Source organism: Dermacentor silvarum, chromosome 7 (assembly GCF_013339745.2).
Source record: "Dermacentor silvarum isolate Dsil-2018 chromosome 7, BIME_Dsil_1.4, whole genome shotgun sequence".
Taxonomy (NCBI): domain Eukaryota; kingdom Metazoa; phylum Arthropoda; class Arachnida; order Ixodida; family Ixodidae; genus Dermacentor; species Dermacentor silvarum.
Window position 1 is genome coordinate 26,635,025 of NC_051160.1, and position 19,429 is coordinate 26,654,453.

The 19,429-nt window shown below is 50.5% G+C and overlaps 14 non-coding genes across 14 annotated transcripts; all 14 read right to left on the reverse strand.

The window, feature by feature from the left end:
* Positions 1 to 414: 414 nt before the first annotated feature.
* Positions 415 to 486, reverse strand: Trnaq-cug (transfer RNA glutamine (anticodon CUG)). Its single transcript has one exon. It is a non-coding gene; the product is annotated as a tRNA-Gln (tRNA).
* Positions 487 to 492: 6 nt separating this feature from the next.
* Positions 493 to 564, reverse strand: Trnae-uuc (transfer RNA glutamic acid (anticodon UUC)). Its single transcript has one exon. It is a non-coding gene; the product is annotated as a tRNA-Glu (tRNA).
* Positions 565 to 640: 76 nt separating this feature from the next.
* Positions 641 to 712, reverse strand: Trnaq-cug (transfer RNA glutamine (anticodon CUG)). Its single transcript has one exon. It is a non-coding gene; the product is annotated as a tRNA-Gln (tRNA).
* Positions 713 to 718: 6 nt separating this feature from the next.
* On the reverse strand, positions 719 to 790 carry Trnae-uuc (transfer RNA glutamic acid (anticodon UUC)). The gene has a single exon. It is a non-coding gene; the product is annotated as a tRNA-Glu (tRNA).
* Positions 791 to 864: 74 nt separating this feature from the next.
* On the reverse strand, positions 865 to 938 carry Trnaq-cug (transfer RNA glutamine (anticodon CUG)). The gene has a single exon. It is a non-coding gene; the product is annotated as a tRNA-Gln (tRNA).
* A 6-nt stretch (positions 939 to 944) lies between these two features.
* Positions 945 to 1,016, reverse strand: Trnae-uuc (transfer RNA glutamic acid (anticodon UUC)). The gene has a single exon. It is a non-coding gene; the product is annotated as a tRNA-Glu (tRNA).
* A 76-nt stretch (positions 1,017 to 1,092) lies between these two features.
* On the reverse strand, positions 1,093 to 1,164 carry Trnaq-cug (transfer RNA glutamine (anticodon CUG)). The gene has a single exon. It is a non-coding gene; the product is annotated as a tRNA-Gln (tRNA).
* A 6-nt stretch (positions 1,165 to 1,170) lies between these two features.
* Trnae-uuc (transfer RNA glutamic acid (anticodon UUC)) lies at positions 1,171 to 1,242 on the reverse strand. Its single transcript has one exon. It is a non-coding gene; the product is annotated as a tRNA-Glu (tRNA).
* Positions 1,243 to 1,318: 76 nt separating this feature from the next.
* On the reverse strand, positions 1,319 to 1,390 carry Trnaq-cug (transfer RNA glutamine (anticodon CUG)). Its single transcript has one exon. It is a non-coding gene; the product is annotated as a tRNA-Gln (tRNA).
* A 6-nt stretch (positions 1,391 to 1,396) lies between these two features.
* Trnae-uuc (transfer RNA glutamic acid (anticodon UUC)) lies at positions 1,397 to 1,468 on the reverse strand. Its single transcript has one exon. It is a non-coding gene; the product is annotated as a tRNA-Glu (tRNA).
* A 76-nt stretch (positions 1,469 to 1,544) lies between these two features.
* Positions 1,545 to 1,616, reverse strand: Trnaq-cug (transfer RNA glutamine (anticodon CUG)). The gene has a single exon. It is a non-coding gene; the product is annotated as a tRNA-Gln (tRNA).
* A 6-nt stretch (positions 1,617 to 1,622) lies between these two features.
* On the reverse strand, positions 1,623 to 1,694 carry Trnae-uuc (transfer RNA glutamic acid (anticodon UUC)). Its single transcript has one exon. It is a non-coding gene; the product is annotated as a tRNA-Glu (tRNA).
* Positions 1,695 to 1,770: 76 nt separating this feature from the next.
* On the reverse strand, positions 1,771 to 1,842 carry Trnaq-cug (transfer RNA glutamine (anticodon CUG)). The gene has a single exon. It is a non-coding gene; the product is annotated as a tRNA-Gln (tRNA).
* Positions 1,843 to 1,848: 6 nt separating this feature from the next.
* On the reverse strand, positions 1,849 to 1,920 carry Trnae-uuc (transfer RNA glutamic acid (anticodon UUC)). The gene has a single exon. It is a non-coding gene; the product is annotated as a tRNA-Glu (tRNA).
* Between the last annotated feature and the right edge of the window lie 17,509 nt (positions 1,921 to 19,429).

Below are 19,429 nucleotides of genomic sequence, written 5' to 3' on the forward strand. Positions count from 1 at the left end.
CGTCGGCAACCGCAAGCATCTTCTTCATTGCTTCTGGTGTGCTGAAGGTCACCGCCCAGACGTGATTCATCTGGAAGGCCCCTAAGGCAAGCACCTCGGGCAGCATTCCCAGACGAACCATCGTATCGCGGACGTCTTCCACACGGTAAGGTCTCGCCCTGATGTCTCCGTGAAGAAAAACAGTATTTGTAACACACGCACCTTTGGGTAGCTGCGGCAAAATGACTTCATAACCCTGGTTTTCTTCAGCAAAAAACCTGTTTCCGCGACCCATATGGGCCGCAATATCCGCTCCATCGGAGCTCATGATGACACAACCGTTCGCTAGCGCGTCCGGAAATGGGATACGCTGATGCAGCGGAGCTGCTGCTCACTGAACAAAGTGCGCGCTGCGACAAACCAAAAAGCGAAGCGAGGTCTCACCGCGATTTGAACTCGGATTGCTGGATTCAGAGTCCAGAGTGCTAACCGTTACACCATGAGACCGCACTCTTCCGACGCCGGGAATCGAACCCGGGCCTCCTGGGTGAAAGCCAGGTATCCTAGCCACTAGACCACGCCGGAAATGGGATACGCTGATGCAGCGGAGCTGCTGCTCACTGAACAAAGTGCGCGCTGCGAAAAACCAAAAAGCGAAGCGAGGTCTCACCGAGATTTGAACTCGGATTGCTGGATTCAGAGTCCAGAGTGCTAACCGTTACACCATGAGACCGCACTCTTCCGACGCCTGGAATCGAACCCGGGCCTCCTGGGTGAAAGCCAGGTATCCTAGCAACTAGACCACGCCGGAGACGGAATACGCTGATGCAGCGGAGCTGCTGCTCACTGAACAAAGTGCGCGCTGCGAAAAACCAAAAAGCGAAGCGACGTCTCACCGAGATTTGAACTCGGATTGCTGGATTCAGAGTCCAGAGTGCTAACCGTTACACCATGAGACCGCACTCTTCCGACGCCGGGAATCGAACCCGGGCCTCCTGGGTGAAAGCCAGGTATCCTAGCCACTAGACCACGCCGGAGACGGAATACGCTGATGCAGCGGAGCTGCTGCTCACTGAACAAAGTGCGCGCTGCGAAAAACCAAAAAGTGAAGCGAGGTCTCACCGAGATTTGAGCTCGGATTGCTGGATTCAGAGTCCAGAGTGCTAACCGTTACACCATGAGACCGCACTCTTCCGACGCCGGGAATCGAACCCGGGCCTCCTGGGTGAAAGCCAGGTATCCTAGCCACTAGACCACGCCGGAAATGGGATACGCTGATGCAGCGGAGCTGCTGCTCACTGAACAAAGTGCGCGCTGCGAAAAACCAAAAAGCGAAGCGAGGTCTCACCGAGATTTGAACTCGGATTGCTGGATTCAGAGTCCAGAGTGCTAACCGTTACACCATGAGACCGCACTCTTCCGACGCCGGGAATCGAACCCGGGCCTCCTGGGTGAAAGCCAGGTATCCTAGCCACTAGACCACGTCGGAGACGGAATACGCTGATGCTGCGGAGCTGCTGCTCACTGAACAAAGTGCGCGCTGCGAAAAACCAAAAAGCGAAGCGAGGTCTCACCGAGATTTGAACTCGGATTGCTGGATTCAGAGTCCAGAGTGCTAACCGTTACACCATGAGACCGCACTCTTCCGACGCCGGGAATCGAACCCGGGCCTCCTGGGTGAAAGCCAGGTATCCTAGCCACTAGACCACGCCGGAGACGGGATACGCTGATGCAGCGGAGCTGCTGCTCACTGAACACAGTGCGCGCTGCGAAAAACCAAAAAGCGAAGCGAGGTCTCACCGAGATTTGAACTCGGATTGCTGGATTCAGAGTCCAGAGTGCTAACCGTTACACCATGAGACCGCACTCTTCCGACGCCGGGAATCGAACCCGGGCCTCCTGGGTGAAAGCCAGGTATCCTAGCCACTAGACCACGCCGGAGACGGGATACGCTGATGCAGCGGAGCTGCTGCTCACTGAACACAGTGCGCGCTGCGAAAAACCAAAAAGCGAAGCGAGGTCTCGCCGAGATTTGAACTCGGATTGCTGGATTCAGAGTCCAGAGTGCTGACCGTTACACCGTGATTTTTTTTTCTTTATTGCCGAAATAACACGTTACTGGGAATAAAACGTGGCAGCCAGACTTTGGCTACCGCGGGATTAAAATCTTTTTATACATGCCAACACATCAAATACAGAGATCCAGTCTGGTGGATCGGCTAGAGCGCGATACACATCTCGCACACGCACAACACTTACAATAAAATGTTCGCGAACAGGGCGGACATTTTTATCAGCATGCCGATATTCCATTCTCGTTTTCCACAAGGCGTGGAGTCCCAGGACCATGATTAAGTTCGTACGGAATATCCTCGGATACGTCTACCGGCAAGAAACGAATGCCATATGGGTCAAGGGGTAATTGTTTCTTTAATGTGCGCTGAAGCACATCCCAGTGAAAGATTGGGTCCCAACAATCTAGAAATGCGTGCTCGATCGTTTCTGGTTTCTTGCATAAGAAGCAGTCAGTAGTCCAGGGTACAAAGATGTCTTTAAGCCAGGTTTTAACAGCGAGTGTGTTCGTGTGCAACTGAAAGAAGGTTTTAACTGATGGTTGTATAGGCATTTTCTTTACTCGTTTGAGCACATCCTGTCCTGGGCCTCCACAATGTGGGATACGGTACAAGGGCTCTGGGAGCATGTTTTCCACTAGGTCCTTATATAGTTTTTTTCTTCCTAGCATTAAATAAATACTCTAAAGGAAATCGTGCGTTCAGCAACCTGAACGAGAGAACCACCTCGCGTAGGTACCCGGTTACAGAACCGTTAATCATTTCACGCGACGACACTATAAGTTCCGGGAGTAGTCGCCGCAGCCTCATTTGCATGACAGTGCGGATGAACTGGTGTTTTTGATCCCGTAAATACACAAATCGTGACACAACCTGTCTCAAAAACAAATGAACAAGACCAAGCCCTCCTTTCTTAACAGGGCGAAACAAATTCGTTCGGCTAGTCCGCTCCAAAGTGGACGCCCAAATAAAAACAGCAAAAACACGGTGAAGTTTTTGTATGCTAATTTGGGATGCACATAACACATTCATCACATACCAGATTTTCGAAATTAGAAAAATGTTGCAGACAGTGGCCCGTGAAAAAATAGACAATTGCCTGCCTTGCCACGCAGTAGACTTTTCTTTCGCGCATTGCGCCTGGTCAGACCAGTACGCTTCTGGCTCACGATAAGATTCAAGTGGCACGCCTGGGTAACGCGTTGAAATTGTCGACCAACGTAACCGAGAGAAATGCTCTGGCGTGACATTCCAGTCGCCCCATGCCAAAACCCGTAACTCTTATCCCAGTTTATTTGGGCACCGGTGCAGTCACAAAAGTCACAAACGATATTAGTGGCTTGTTTGATGCTCTCACTGTCCGAGCAGAATACGGCAACATCATCTGCGTAAGTCTAAATCTTGACGTGTGCTGTCTGCAGCTTGAAGCCCGTAATAGCTTCACTGTGGTCAATGGCCAAACAGAGCGGTTCGAGGTAAAGTGCGAACAGCAAAGGTGACAAAGGGCATCCTTGCTTCACTGAGGAGCGAACGTTCACGCTCTCCGTAAGGTCCCCGTTGACTATAATACGCGTGGTGCAGTCCGTGTACGCCATTCTTACGCCTTCTAGTATTACATGGCCAACATTTGAGTGTTCTAGAATGCCGAATAAAACCTCGTGCGAGACACGGTCAAAAGCTTTTGCCAGGTCGAGCTGCATCATTGCCACGCGTTCGCCTAAAGCGTCACAACATTCAAGCACACTTCGTGCTACGTGTATGTTTGTCGCTATGCTGCGGCCTTTAATACCACAAGTCTGATGTGGCCCTACTAGCTTTGTAATAACCCCCTGGAGTCTTTTGGCTAATACCTTCATAAGTATTTTATAGTCAACGTTAGTGAGGCTGATCGGACGATAAGAACCCACAGAGAGACGTTTTTCCGGGTCATCACTTTTGGGTATCAGCACAACGTGTGATCTTCTGAAAGACAGCGGAACTCGCTTGCTGTCATAAGCTTCAGCGAAAACATTAAGCAACAAGGGAGCAACCATACATTTAAAATCTTTGTAGAAGGCGGCCCCAAGGCCATCGGGCCCGGGCGCTTTGCCCAGCGTCAAGTCGTCGATTGCATCCTCGACTTCCCGTAGGGTAATCTGCTGTTCCAAACGTGCTTTAACTTCGTCGTATAGCTTCGGCATAAACAGTAAAAATCTCTCCCGGAACCCTTCCATAATGTTCCTTTGTTGTCCAAGCAGCTCAGTAAAATGATCAGCTATCACGCGCATGATCACTTTCCTATCCGACGTCATATCGTTTCCACTAGCTATTTGACTGATTTTTTTTCTGGCACGCATATCTCTTTTCGTCAGACAACGCTCGCTTCGTTGGTCTTTCGCCTACCCATAATTTTTCCGCTCTTGTCCGTATTATCGCGGCCTTATACTTCTCGGCGTCAATTTACTCCAGTTGGCTCTTCACGTCTCTCATTTCCGTCTTAAAAACACCAGGCTGGATGTTTTCCATGCAAGTAAACTATTCAAGCTGCTCGCGAAGCTCTCGTTCACTTTGGTTCTGCTTACACTTGAGGACGCTACCTCTTTCGATGGCAGCTATTTTAACTTTTTGCTTAAATTCCTCCCATTGGGCAGCTAGATTTGTTGACTGCGCAGCACGTAGCTAGTCCAGTTCATCCGTCACTACTATAACGAGTTTTTCGTCCTCCAGGAGCTTCACATTAAATTTCCAGAGGTTCCAATTTAAACGTGTTTTCGTCTGCCCTCTGCCAAACCCGGCAATAACCAAACAGTGGTCGCTAAAAGAAATCGGTTTCACATCGTACGCGGTGCACAACGCAACTAGTTAAGCTGAGACAGATTCTATCCAGCCTTGCATGGCTATCTCGCTGAAAGTGGGTACAAATCGGACGAGTACCATTGGAAAAAACGTAGCCCACGTCATCTAAACCGTGATCATGTACTATCTCCGATAACAACTCGGCGCTCTTATCACGGATACGGCTCTTTTAGGGGCGAAGCTCCTTAAGGCGGCACCCGTTCGTCCCTCGTCGTAGTAGTAGTGTGTAACCAGTCTGAGAAAAATGAGAAAAAAAATTCCGAAGTTGTGTCCGTAGCGCGGAATCGAACCAGGGACCCCTCGCTTCCGAGCGCGTGGCGTTAGCCCACTACGCCACGAAGCACACATAGACACAAGCACCACGATGGCAATAAATACCCAACATTAACGAAAGGCCGCGTTTCTAGAGCGTTTCTAACGCATTTGTGCTAGCGCGTTACGGCCCGTGTAAGAAGCTGGTGTAAGACGCTGTGGCCTCTCCGCCTTACCTTTAACGCGTTTCGAACGCGCTGCCCAAGGCGGTGGCAAGTCAAGTTCAAGTCGAGGAGCGTTTATGAATACGGGGGGTATACTCTCTCAGCAGTCATGTGATGGCGTCGGCAAACGCGGTGCACGTTCCGGCATGTGTAAATGGCTGCGTAAGACGCTGTGGCCGCTCCCCCTTACTAGAGAGTACTGCACGTCTCTAAAGTTGTACCTACCTACCTAACGCGTTTGTGCTAGCGTCCCCTTAAGCGGGAGATCCGATGATTCCCTCGGGAGCTTCGCCCACTCATCATCATTCACCCCGTGGATATGCTGTGATTTTTTGGATCGATCTTCAGCTGCACAAACACAGTTGAAGTCGCCTAGGAGTAATAGCACTTTATCACAGTTTAGGTACGTTTGAAACCTCTAAAAAAAATGTGCGATCTCTTTCAACATCCACTGCATAAGCGCACACAACGCGGTAACTAAAACCCGAAAGACTAAAATCCACCACTAAAAGGCGGCCAGATTGGCACGACTCAACCGTTTGCACGCAACAACAAAAGTCGTTACGTATGAAAACGGCACACCCGCCAGAACTGCCAACAGCATGACAAAAATGTACATTGAAATGAGGACGAAAAACGGACACCATTCGGTCGACTACTTCCTGGTTCTCTATTTTAGTCTCCTGAACTGCGACCAAATCCAAATCGTTTTCGAGCAGTAAGCGGCTTAATTGGCAATGTCGCCTTCTAGCGCTTAGCCCTCGTACATTCAGGGTTGCTACGCGCAAGGTCGCTTCAGTTAACAAGGCCATGACTGCAAATTAGGTTGCCCTTCCGAATGGTGTCCGTTGCGAAGAACAAACCAGAGATGAAACTTATTGCCGTATTTCCCTCACAGGATGACACCGCGAAACGAAACCCGGCCAGCGGCCGTAAAGCTGTCGCGTCTGGAGAGCAGCGCAAGCAAAGTGGTGCACATTGCACTTTTTGACAATTTTCGACCCACCCCAACCCCCATTTACTCGCCATAGGGAACATCTCTTACGGAGGCGGATTCACCGCCCGCCGTGGTTCGTCCGGAATGTTAGGTCGTGGTCTATAACGGAGCGCCTCACAGCTGGCGTTTTCGTCGGCGGCTCACCGCCTTCACCGTCGTCCCGCTGTTGCTCAGTGTCCACCGTCCTCTCATGTGCCCGCTTCCCGGCCATCGAGCTAGCTCCGTCGCGCGAAACATCGATGCACTCCTCCACGGATTCAGTCACGCTCACCGGAGGCTGCACATCTGGTGGCGTATCCCGTCCAGTCGGTGCAGAGTCAACGCCTTTGGCGGGCTCGTGCTGGTCCTTGGAAGTTACGGCGACTTGCTGCTTGTTACGCTCGCCCTCCGGAAAAGAGGACGATGTAGACGGCTGTGCTTCACGGGAGTTTGCCTGAGGTGTCGCCTCTTCCAAGTCAGCCTCGTCCATGAGCAGGTCGGCGGTGTCCTCGCTGCCCCCAGGCCCCGTCACGCTGGCGTACGTTCGCTCACGCTGGCCGTCTTCGTGACCGAAGCGCCGACAAACACCACATCGCGGGATGCGACACTCGCGACGGATATGGCCCGTTTCCCGGCAGCGAAGGCTGAGCGGAGCCCTGCCCGGTACAACAACGAGGGCGAGCTCACCGGACACACTTAGCTGGTGTGGCAAGTCGTCAATTTTGACTCCGGCGTTCAGCTTCAGAATCACAAGCCTCGTTGTAGACCCTTTGTCAGTCAATCCCTCGGCCCGCCAACGCTCCCTGACAATGTCGGCGACTTTACCGAAAGGCGTGAAGGCAAGGTACACGTCCTCGTCAGGCACACTGTGGAGCAAACAGTGCACCTTCATTCGGACGTCCCTGTTGGCCGGGTCGATGACGATACAGCGCTTGCTTTTAACTTGCAGTTCACCGATGCTGACCAACTTCCTGACCGCTTCAGCGTCCTTGAAGGTGACCGCCCACACATGGCTCATACGGTACGCCCCCAAGGCGACTACCTCAGAGAGTAACGAATACTGAGCCAGAGCGTCGCGGAAGTCTTCTACTCTGTAGACTCTGTAGGGGCAAGCCGTGACGTCCGCATGCAAAAACACGGTATTTAAAACAAACCGACCTGTTTGGGCAGAACAACCTGGTATTCGCTTTCCATTGCAGATGACCTGTTACCGCGGCCGAGCTTGGCCGCTATCTCCGTTCCGTCAGAGCTCATAAAAACACGTCCGTTCGCTATCGCGGCCGGAAGTGGAATCGCTAACCGTTCCAGCATGAGACCAATCATTTCCGACGCCGGGAATCGAGCCCGGGCCTCCTTGGTGAAAGCCAGATATCCTATAGCCACTAGACCACGCCGGAGAACGGCAGCGTCTGCTCAGTATGTGCTTCGAACTCGAACCAAGGATCGACCTTGCTCGAACCGCTAACCCTGCCCATTGATTGACAAGCTGTACCCGTGTCTTGCGTTTAAGCGTAATTCGCTCAAGAGTTTCGCAAGCACCGTCATTGAAATAAATAAACACAACGCGTTCGAGAAAGCTTTGTGGGTGGCGCTGATAGCATTGACACGATGCAGCTTAGATGAGAATGCGCTCTTTGCGTTCGTGCGGCGTCCTGAATACTGCACAAAAACAGTGAAATTGTTTTACAGCCGTTTTAATTGTGACTTAAGAAAACAAGTTACGAAAAAAAAAACAACTTTTACACAAGGGCATGGTTTACGCGTAACCTCCAAGATCGCGAGACCGATAAGACGGTGTTCAATCTCGGAGGCAATTGTTCACGCATGGCCTCCGAGATTGGCTGCGCGCGTTGTCGTTGCCGGCATGAGACGTGACCTGAACAAACGCGACTTCTTCCGTCGCGACACAAACAGGCCACTCAAGCAAGGAGGTCCAGCCGTCCGCTGCCGTCATTGCGCTCACCCCCAATCCCCCAGCCAAAAGCAACAATATGAAAGGCCTCAAAATGATTACTTCGTTTCCGACTAGAGCGGAGCCATACGCCAAGGGCAACGATGGCGGAATCAATTAGAATCATACAGTGGAACTGTAGGTCTTTCTCTCGCAAGAGAGCAGCCCTGCAGTTCGCCCTCGCTAATTTCGACCCCAAATTAACGTGATCGCACTCCGAGAGACGGAGACCCTGGTTAAATTGACAGGATATGCCAGCTACAATGAACTATCATCAGAGCAAAGCAAACCCCGTACGGCCGTTGCAATTCAGCGTAACATAGCGGCTGAGCAGGTCGATTTGGAACTTCCGAGCCTTCACTATACGTGCGTACGGCTACTCCCTAAGAGCAAGACACAACTCCCTGTGATTATCCTAAATATGTATAGTCCACCAAAAGACAAATCTATTCCCTTCGTCACCCTCCTGGGGAAGACTTGTAGGGAGGCAGGAAAGTCGCAAATGGTCGTCCTGGGAGATCTAAACGCTGCGCATATGGCGTGGGGATATGATCGTAACTCCAGAAAGGGCCTCACGATTATGAATGCCGCCAACCGATACGAGCTCTCACTCGTCACCGATTCGGAACAACCCACTCGCATCGGCAATAGCATCTCCCGGAATACCACCCCAGATCTCTGCTTTGTCAAAAATGCAGACGGTGCTAGATGGTCTAATACAGAGCTAAACCTCGGCAGTGACCACTACATGCTCACCATTGACATCCCGGCCAAAAGGTACCCCAAAAAGAGGAAATTCGTCACGAAACACACAAAGTGTGATCTCTTCAGATTCGAACGTAATAGAAAAGCCCCGTCTAGCATCACGGACTTAGGTCGATGGGTCAGGGAACTGATAGGGGATGCCGATAAACATACAACGGAGATTCCTTTCGAGGAAATCGGCCCTAAACCGGACTCCAAATTAATTATAACCTCTGGGAAAACAGCAAACGCTACAAGCAGAATGGTTGAAGAACAAGCATAACCGTCAGCCTAAACTTGGTCTGGCGGGACTCGACCAAGAGATTCAGGACTACTCGGCACTCCTTAGTTCATCGCAGTGTTATCAAGTCTGTGATAGGATTAATGGACAGCTGGGTAGCAAAAACCCATGTACATTGCTAAAACACCTACTCGATCCAGACCAATCGAAGGGTGCCTCTCAAGAGAAAATGCTTAAGATCTCACACTCCTTTCCAGGTGGGGAAAAGTCAGTAATGGACCTTCTCTGCTCCACATACCTAAACACCAAAGTCGATAGTGACTCTTATGAACCGTATAAAGGTGCTCCCAATGCCGATCTGGATCAAGATTTTACTGCAGCAGAGGTTCGTGCGGCCCTGGCCAGCCTACGCTCCACATCGGCGGCAGGCAACGATAGAGTAACCAATAAAATGCTCCGGAATTTGGATGGAGTTTCTATTGACGCCATCACCAAACTGTTTAATGATTATTGGCACGATGGTTCCATTCCTCCTGAATGGAAAGACGTAAAAGTATAATTTATACCCAAGCCCGGCAAACCTCTTAAATTAGAAAACCTTCGCCCTATTTCAATCACATCATGCCTGGGAAAAGCGATGGAACATGTGGTCTTGAGTCGACTTGTACAGTTCACGGAGACGAAGAAGCTCTTTCCCCCGACCATGGTCGGATTCCGCCCCAACGTCTCAGCCCAGGATATATTATGGCAACTACAGAGAGATATTTTAGACCCAGGGATCTCTGGAGTAACCAGAACAATTCTGGGGACTCGACATTAACAAAGCCTTTGATAATGTGGCGCATCGAGCTATTCTCGAGGGTCTCTCAGCTCTAAGGGTTGGCGACAGAATCCACACCTATATCAAGGCTTTCCTGCGCGACCGAACAGCAACACTTCATTTTGGCACTGCTTGCAGCGACAAGATCTCCCTAGGGACTTGCGGCATCCCTCAAGGGGCTGTCCTTTCTCCCTTTCTATTTAACGTTGCAATGTATCCACTTGCAAGAAAATTATCGGCAATCCCCCACATAAGACACGCTATCTATGCGGATCACGTGACCATATGGACGCGTACTGGATCTTCAGATGAGGTGGTGAAAGCGCTGCAGAGGGCTGCAGATGAAGTCCAACGACATGCTCGTAAGAACGGGCTCGAGTGCTCTCCGGCAAAGTCGGAACTCTTCTTAATGTGCAGGAAACTCCCTAACGCCATAGACAAGTATAAAATTCTAATCGACGGCGCGCAGGTACCAATCGTACCAACCATTCGAGTACTCGGTTTGTACATCCAAGAAAAGGCCCAGAATTCAGTGACCTTAACTAAGTTACGAACTACAGTCCAACAACTCAGTAATATGCTCAGAAGGGTGACAAATCGGAATCAGGGAGTGAAAGAAAGTGAGGCATGCAGACTAGTCCAAGCCTTCTTCATTGGAAGGCTGGCCTACACGTGCCCATATCTCTACCTACGAAAATCTGACTTGAAAATACTCAATACCATGATCAGGACCGTCTACAAAACGGCATTGGGAATCCCTAAAGGCACCAGTAGCCTGCGTCTTCTAGACCTCGGAGTACATAACAATATAGAAGAAATAATTGAAGCCCATAAGGCTGCTCAACTGTGGCGCCTCTCATGTTCTGCTCAAGGAGACAAAATTCTAGAAGCCATGAATCTCCGCCCCGTTGTAGGCATACCGGATATAATTCGTATTCCCAACAGCATTAGGAATAAAATTATCACCCCCCCCCCCTCCTTCCCAAAAACATGGGAGAAAACAATGTAGGCAGGAGGAAGGCTCGGGCCGAAGCACTCGGCCGCCGCCTTAGCAGCAAGCCAGCTATATACGTGGACGCTGCACAGGAGAGCGCTTACACGTTCACAATTGCAGCAGTCAAAAACGAAGGCCAGACAGTGAGCTCACGCAAAATAAGCGCAGGCTCCATTCGCGAAGTTGAGGAAGCCGCAATTGCGCTTGGTATAGCAGCGTCGCGATGCAGCTTCATAATATCGGACTCCATGTCAGCTATTAGAAGTTATATGCAAGGGTCGGTAGGCCCACGAGCCTCCGAAATACTGAGCGAACCGGCTGGCAAGGTTACGCTTATCTGGATGCCGGTCCACTCTGTGAATGGGGGGAACGAAATGGCCCACCGTGCTGCCCGAGAATTAATTAACCGGGTGGTGGAGGCATGTCCGGGACCGCTACCAGGTGGAACGACACCCAGTCACAATGAAATTGTCACCGCGTACAGGGAGGACCGACGGATATATCCACCACCGGATTCTTCCCTTAGTAGAAAGCAAGCCACGGATCTCCGCAGGCCGCAAACATGTACTGTTATGTCCCCCAAAATTCCATCTTATCTATCCAAAGGCGACTATAATTCAAAATTAAAATATTGCGACAAAGATCCAGCTGATCAGCATCATATTCTATGGGGTTGCAGGAATAATCCTCCCTCAAGAAATCTGCTGCGGCAAGCTCCCTCACGGGAGGCGTGGGACTCCGTACCAAAATCTACTAACCCTCAAACCCAAGCCGGGCTGGCGGACTGGATGACAAGGTCGCGGCCAGCTGGACGCCACTCTAGCCCCCTCTGCCTGACCTCGGCTCCCCCCTCCCCCTCCCCTTGTCTTCAATAAAGTTTATTTCCTCCTCCTCCTCCGTCGCGCGAAGGGCCGTGGGGGGAAGGGAAGGAGGGAGGGAGGGAGGGGTGGCAACGTTTAGCTACGGCACCAAATGTGTATTTATAGAGAAACGTTGCGAGGCGAGAAGGTGGTAAAGACTTCCGACGCTGCTCGACAAGTGTCCCGTTCTGATCTCGTCGAAGACCTCCGAGCCGCCTCCAGAAGCACCGGCAACAGTCAGCAACGCTGCGTACGTTCGGTGCGAACGCGGGCAAAACGCCGACGGCGTCGACAACAGTTCTGCGCGTTGCTGGTGCTGCTATTGTCCGAGTTTGTACAGCTGATAAAACTACTCCTTACTCCGTATAGCTCTCTACTAATTTGCTATCGCAATTGATGCTTCGCCTTTCAGGTGAAACTGCCACAATTTTTCTGTCATTAAAATATAGTGTCGGATAATCCTGAGGCAAAATAAAGAGAGCAATTTAAAACTGACATTGAATTACGTATATTATACGAATTTGAACATCGCCGGCAACACATTATCTGGAGATAAAAAAGAATACAAAGAAACGCTTATAGAAGAATTTTTTTCAGGGAGCACCGGACATACTCCAGGCATGTCTAACGGCAACTTCGGTGCTCGTCTATTACAAGTGCAGCACATATGGCACTTTCCACTTGGGCCCAAAAGGAACTAGTTCAAGTAGCACCATACTGGCCCCACCTGTAGTTTATACCTCTGAAAATTTTCATTTTCGAGTGTTCCACTGTACGCAGTAGGCTCTTGTGCGTCTGACGTCGTCTGAGGCAAAATAAAGAAGCGAAAGCTACGTAAGCATGCATGGTTCCTACAATTTAGGAAGCCCTTATGAAGGCGACATACTTGGAACCCTGCTAAAACGCCTGCTCTACCCGAGCGCCACGGTTACACCTGACGGCTCCCGATAGGGTTGTCCAAATTTGGTGTCGACTAGACTAACATCGAAGTACCTCACGAAACCTCATTAACCGCAGTGACTGCGATAAGATACTTTATTTACAAACGAAGCACCCTTCGTCCTTTTTTGAAATATTTATTTTTTCTCGCAGAGATGAACAGAAAAAAAAAACTGTCGTCTGTCTTGTTCCAAACTGCAACCAGTCGCAGTTCCAAGGCCAAGCTATAGGAAACGCTTAGCTATTCAGGATCTTCTGCATGAACTGCGCCTTCACTATCTCCAACTCTTTCACGATTGTCTCTCTGATCACCGATTTGAGACGCAGAAGTAGTCCTTGCAGCCACTCTTCGTTGATGTCTCGTCCGCCGGGGCGCGTAGTCCGAGAATCTCCTTCAGGCGTTCCTGCTTCAGCCTGCGTTGTCCCCTGCAAGATTTCTCGCAGTGCCCTGCCATCCTCTGCGGCGGAATCTTGTTTTCGAAAATCCGCACCATTCACAATCTTCTGCATCAACTGCTCCTTCACTATCTCCAACTCTTTCACGATGGTCTCTCTCACCGTTGATCCGAGGCGGAGATCAAGTTCTCGCAGAATCTCTTCCCTGATGTGACGGCCGCTCCAAAAATTTCCTCCAGTGGCTCCTGCTTCAGCCTGTGAAGCCTGGTTCCGTTGTCCAGTCCGTTGTCCGTTGTCGTTCTCAGGGTGACCATGTTGCCTTTCCATCTTCTCTGACAGTGGCAGCCACGATGTGCTTCTAATCGTTGATGTGGGAATAATACTGCAGACGCGCTCACGTTCGAAAACGGTGCCGGCCTTGTTGACAGGTTCGTTTGAAGGAACGGCGACGTGGCGTTCTTGCTGCAGATGGCGAGCTCGCACAATTGTGCTCGTGCCACGCGCCGGCTCTTTATTGTTCTTTTCTTTATGATGACGATGATGATGGCACGTTAGTATTTGTGATGCATAGCGAACGAGAGTGCGATCAAAAGCAGAACGGAATTTATACAGTGGTTCTCGTGGCACGCGCTCACTATTTCGTCTCTTCTTTATTTCCACCGTGCTGCGCTCATAACTTGCTGTAACCATTTTTGCAGCGAAGGTGTATATGGCTAGCCGATTTGTCCGTCCGTGTCTCTACGCGGAAGCTATCATCATCAGCAATGGCTCGAGTATCGTCGTCTTCTTCCACATATGGCTCGTTGGCGCCCCTCGGCGCAACCACGCGAAAGCGCTCGTGCTACTGCTCCCACGTTCGTCGCGGCGTCGTCTTCTTCAGCTGGCTCCGTTGGTGGTCATCATTCCAGCGTAGAATTTAACTTTTCTTTCGTCGTGATGGGGACGCCGCGTTTACGGGAGTATGAGCTCACCGGATTTTCCGCTTCATGGGGCATATAATGCTTTCGCATTAAAAGGCCGCTGTCGGCTCCTGACTTCTGGCAACAACGTACTCCTTGCAACAACCCCTGCGGTCCCAAGAATCATCCCCCTGACCACTGTGCTATTATCAAGCCCTTTGTTGTATCGTGCAGGATACTGGAAGGAGACATTACAGCCATTACTCAGTCCCTGACTGTTTATTCTATCTTCTTCTTTCTCTTCAGGCCGGCTCCAAGCACGCGCCATCTAATGGCGCTGCAGTCGGCAGCGATGCCTTATACAACATATCCCCTCTTGGAAAAAAAAAATACAAAACACGAAGAAAACGGTTGTTTGTCCATTATTGCCTAATGTAGTCCTGCAGCTTCTTCGGCGTCTTCTTCTTACGGGCGCTTCTTCTCACGCGGGCTTCGCACCCCGGCAGATTAAATGAAGCTTGTTGCGTGCGCTCTGCAGCAGGTGGTTCATGGTTAAAGCGTGCATTCTCATAGTTATCTGCGCTTGACGTGCCAGGTTGTGAAGGGTGATTTACTGCTGCAGTAGCGGAATTATCGGATGCCGGTGACCAGTTCATGACAGCAGAGGTACCGAACTTCATTTTGCTGATAGCTTCGCGGTGAACGGCCGCTAACTTGGAAGCATTCCAGACACGGCCATCTTCTAACAGGTAAGAGGCGGGTCCACGCTTCTCAATAATTTTCTTGGGCGCAGAAAACTGTGGAGATAGCTTCCCATGAACTGCAGGTAATTTAACCCGGACGTAGTCACCAACGACGAAGTTCGGTTCCTTGGCACCGCGCTTTTCATCGGTGTAACGCTTCGACTTGATTTGCTTGTTCCTGATGCGCTCTCGCAACTCCTGCAGTGCCTTTGAAGGGTCCGTGCTGAAACATTTGTCAGACAATCCCACAATGTCGAGTCTGGTTCGAGGTTGTCGTCCATGAAGAAGAACAGCGGGTGCAACACCAGTAGTCGCATGAGGCGTACAGCGATATGTTTGCAGGTAATCAAGCATTGCTGTTCTCATATCACGGCGTTCTAACAGGGCCAATTGAATGTATGACTTTAATACCCTGTTAAATCTTTCAACCAAACCATTAGCTTGCGGGTAATACACAGAAGAGTTATAATGCGTGATTCCGCGCTCTGTGAGAAATTCTTCAAAATTCGCTGAAGAAAATTGTGGTCCATGATCGGATACGATACCGCGTGGATATCCTTCTCTTGCGAAAAGTTCAAGTAGAAATTTCTTCACTGTATATGTTGTCGCATCTCGTACGAAAGCCACCTCTGGCCACTTGCTGTAATAGTCAATAACTGTGATGGCAAAACGGCAGTCGGCTGAAGCTTGCGTGAAAGGTCCCACAATGTCGATAGCGACTTTTTCCCAAGCTTTCTCGGGAAGAGTGACGGGCTGCATTGGAGCTGCAGATGTACGCGCGGATTTGTCGCATGACTGGCAAGTTACACATGTGCGCACAAGTTCTTCAATGTGATTATCCATGCATGGCCACCAATATGACTCTCTAAGACGAGCTTTGGTGCGACTAATTCCTGGGTGTGACTCATGTGCCAGATCCATAACACGGCGTGTCAAAGTTGTAGGCACGACAACCCTGTCACCCCGGCACAGAACGTCGCTAACAACAGAGAGTTCAGATCGCACGTGAAAGTACGGTAGCAGATCTTTTGACAAGGATTTCTTGTCAGGCCAAGAAGTAGTGATAAACTGCTTCACTTGAGAGATAACCTGATCGGCGGCACATGCTTCTTGAAGCTCTTGCATGGTAACTACTGGGGACAGAAGACATATAAATTCTTCTTCGGGTGCATCGCGGATGAAATTCTCTAGGGGCAGCCGGGAGAGTGCGTCAGCCACGACGTTTTCGCTACCCTTCCTGTACTCCATGGTGTAGTTGTAGCACAGCAACCGTGATGACCAGCGCGCAATCCTTAACGGACGGTGACCTGTGCCTTTCGTTGAAAGGAGCGTAACCAAAGCAGCGTGGTCTGTCCGCAAAATGAAAGGTCGGCCCCACAGGTAAACGTGCCAGTGCTCGCAGGCCCAGACGCAGGCAAGGGCCTCGCGTTCACCGACCGAGTACTTCCGTTCATGTGGTTGCAGAGTACGAGAGGCGAACGCGACAGTTTGCAGTGATGTTCCGTTAGCCTGCTGCAGTACAGCACCTAATCCATATCCTGAGGCATCAGTTGTAACGTACACAGGTAACTGAGGATCAAAAAGGTGAAGAACTTCGCAAGACGTTATCAGAGTTTTCAGCTGCTCCAAGCCGCTTTGTGCTGCTGCAGTCCAAGCGAAAGGCGCATTTCCTCGAAGCAAAGCACGCATTGGCTCCACAACATCAGAAAAATGCGGGATGAACTTGGAGTAGAAGCCTGCAAGTCCCAGCAGCGAACGAAGTTCATTGATATTTGTAGGTGATGGTGCCTTGGTTATCGCCTCGATAGATGACGTCAGTGGGAATAACCCTTTGGCGCTGACAACATGGCCAAGGAAAGTCAACTCTGCGACGTCAAAAACGCATTTATGATTGAGCCTGAGACCAGCATCAGAGAGCCGTTTCAAAACCGCGCGCAAATTGACCAAGTGATCCTCTCGGGAGCGTCCGTACACGATTATGTCGTCAATGTAAAATAACACGCATTTGCATCCTTTGAGGATCATATGCATCATCTTCTGAAACGCTGACGGTGCCGATGCCAGTCCGAAACAAACCCTCTTGAAGCGGAATAGGCCGTCGTGTGTTATAAACGTCGTAAGATCACGACTTTCTGGACTTAGTGGCAATTGGTGATATGCCGAAGCTAAATCTAGCTTGGAGAATCGCTGTGCTCCAGCCAAGCTGTTCAAAAGTTCCTCAGTTTGTGGCAGGGGAAAACTGTCCACCACTATAGCTTTGTTTGGCTCTCGTAGATCGACGCACATGCGAATCGAGCCATCCTTTTTTCTCGCTACAACAATTGGTGAGACCCACTCTGAAGAGTTGACGCGCTCAATGATGTCCTGAGCTTCTAATTTTTGTACTTCTGCCGAGACTTGCTCACGAATGACGAGTGGTAGTCGTCTCAGCTTGCTGGCCACTGGTTGAACAGACGCTCGAACTCTGACCTTGTGAGTGAAACCCTTGACAGTTCCTAGCTGTTTTTCAAACAAGTGCTCGAACTCGGAACGTAATTCAGGAGGTAGCACAGGAGTTTCTTGTGTCATTAGCAGACACCTGAGCGGCGATCCTTGAATCTTCATATCCAGAGCTGCGATACCATCTAAACCAAGTATGGTTGTTCCTCCAGGCACAACGTACAGAAGAACAGAAGTGCATCGGCCGTGAAATGTGGCTGGAGCAATGAAACATCCTTTGATTGGAATTGCTGACTTAGAATAATCGAGGAGCTGGACGGATGTTGATGTCAGAGGTAATGCAGTAGCAAAATGACGTTGGTAAAGTTCTTCGGCTAGGATTGAAACCGATGATCCGGTGTCAATCAGGAACGATACGGAAACTCCTTCAATTTCCAACACGGCATAAATTCCCTTCTTACGGCTCCAGATGTGACAAACACTTAAGTGATCGTCTGGGTCAGCTGTATCTTTGTCGTCTTCCGCGACATGCTGAACTTTTTTCGCAGACTTTCGGAGAGACTTGCAGACCTTTTCCAGATGGCCAATCTTTCCACATTTACGACACTTATGTGTCCTAGCTTTGCAGAGAGGGCTATTCGCAAGGTGGTCTAAAGAACCACAACGATAACACTCTTGCTCTTGCAAGGCTCGACGACTTTCAGTTTGCTTCTTATAGCATGTGCACGTGCCACAGTGCTTCTCTTTGATCTCTGAAGTGTTTTCGTCATTAACGTGATGCACTTGTGCTTCGTGTCGTGCAAGTTCTTTTGCTTCTCTTGTCGCTTGATCATGCTGTCTCGCAATGGTAAGAGCCCGAGAAAGCGTAAGAGACTCTTCCAGAAGAAGACGTTCGCGCAAATATTCACTGGTAGTTTTTTCTATGAGCTGGTCGCGTATCATATCGTCCGCCAAGTCACCGAAATTGCATGCTCCAACGAGACCTCGTAGCACGGTGACGTAATCGACGGCCGTCTCACCTGGGGCTTGTGCACGTCGACGGAAACGGTGACGCGCTGCAGTGACGTTGACAGAGCTCTTGTAGTGGTCTGCAAGGATCACAATGGCGCGGTCGAACTCATCAGGGCCAGGAGCCGTCAACGTCTCTCCAGCGGCGCTCGAAGCCAAAAGGCGCGGGTCGTCCTCCGACGTCAGAGTCTGGAAGATACGTTGACCTTCCAAGCCCAAGCAGTTGAGCAGAATCGCCTTCCGACGCATGGCAGGTAGGTCGGAGGCGCCCGACGCCACCATGTAGTTCTTGAACGCTTGAATCCATTGCTCCCATGGAATGACCGGGTGTCCAGGTGAGGATAGGAAAGGGGGTGGCGGTTGTAGTCCCGAAATACTCATCGCATAGGATGATAGGCAGCAATCGAAGGCACAGATGAGGGGCAAGCCGGTAGCACATGGGCTGTTAAATCCTCGTCGCCAAATATGTTGTATCGTGCAGGATACTGGAAGGAGACATTACAGCCATTACTCAGTCCCTGACTGTTTATTCTATCTTCTTCTTTCTCTTCAGGCCGGCTCCAAGCACGCGCCATCTAATGGCGCTGCAGTCGGCAGCGATGCCTTATACAACACCCTTGGTACTTCCGTAGAACATAAACTGATTGATGCGTAAATGACTTGTAAAGGCGTTAATTAGGCACCAGCCTTTTGGACCGACCGTTAGTTCAAGGCCCGAGATCTCAGCACGAGCGGCGTTTCTCGAGGAGAGCGCAGGAGGGATCGACCCACTAGGAAGGGCTGGAGAGCATGACCCACTATGGCGTTCGTATCCTTCTCTACAATCACCCCCGGGAGCGAAAAGGGAGCCGTCGTGCGAGCTAACAGCTGGTCACTATGAGTGGGTCATAGTAGGTCTTGAGGCGCTTGACGTTGACAATGTCGCGTCCACGACGGCGCATGTCCGTAGAAGGTTCAACTGGTTCGATCACGTAGTTGACAGGAGATGCGCGTTCGACGATACGGTATGGGCCTTCATAGTTGGGCACTAGTTTGGATGAGAGACCAGTGTAGCGGA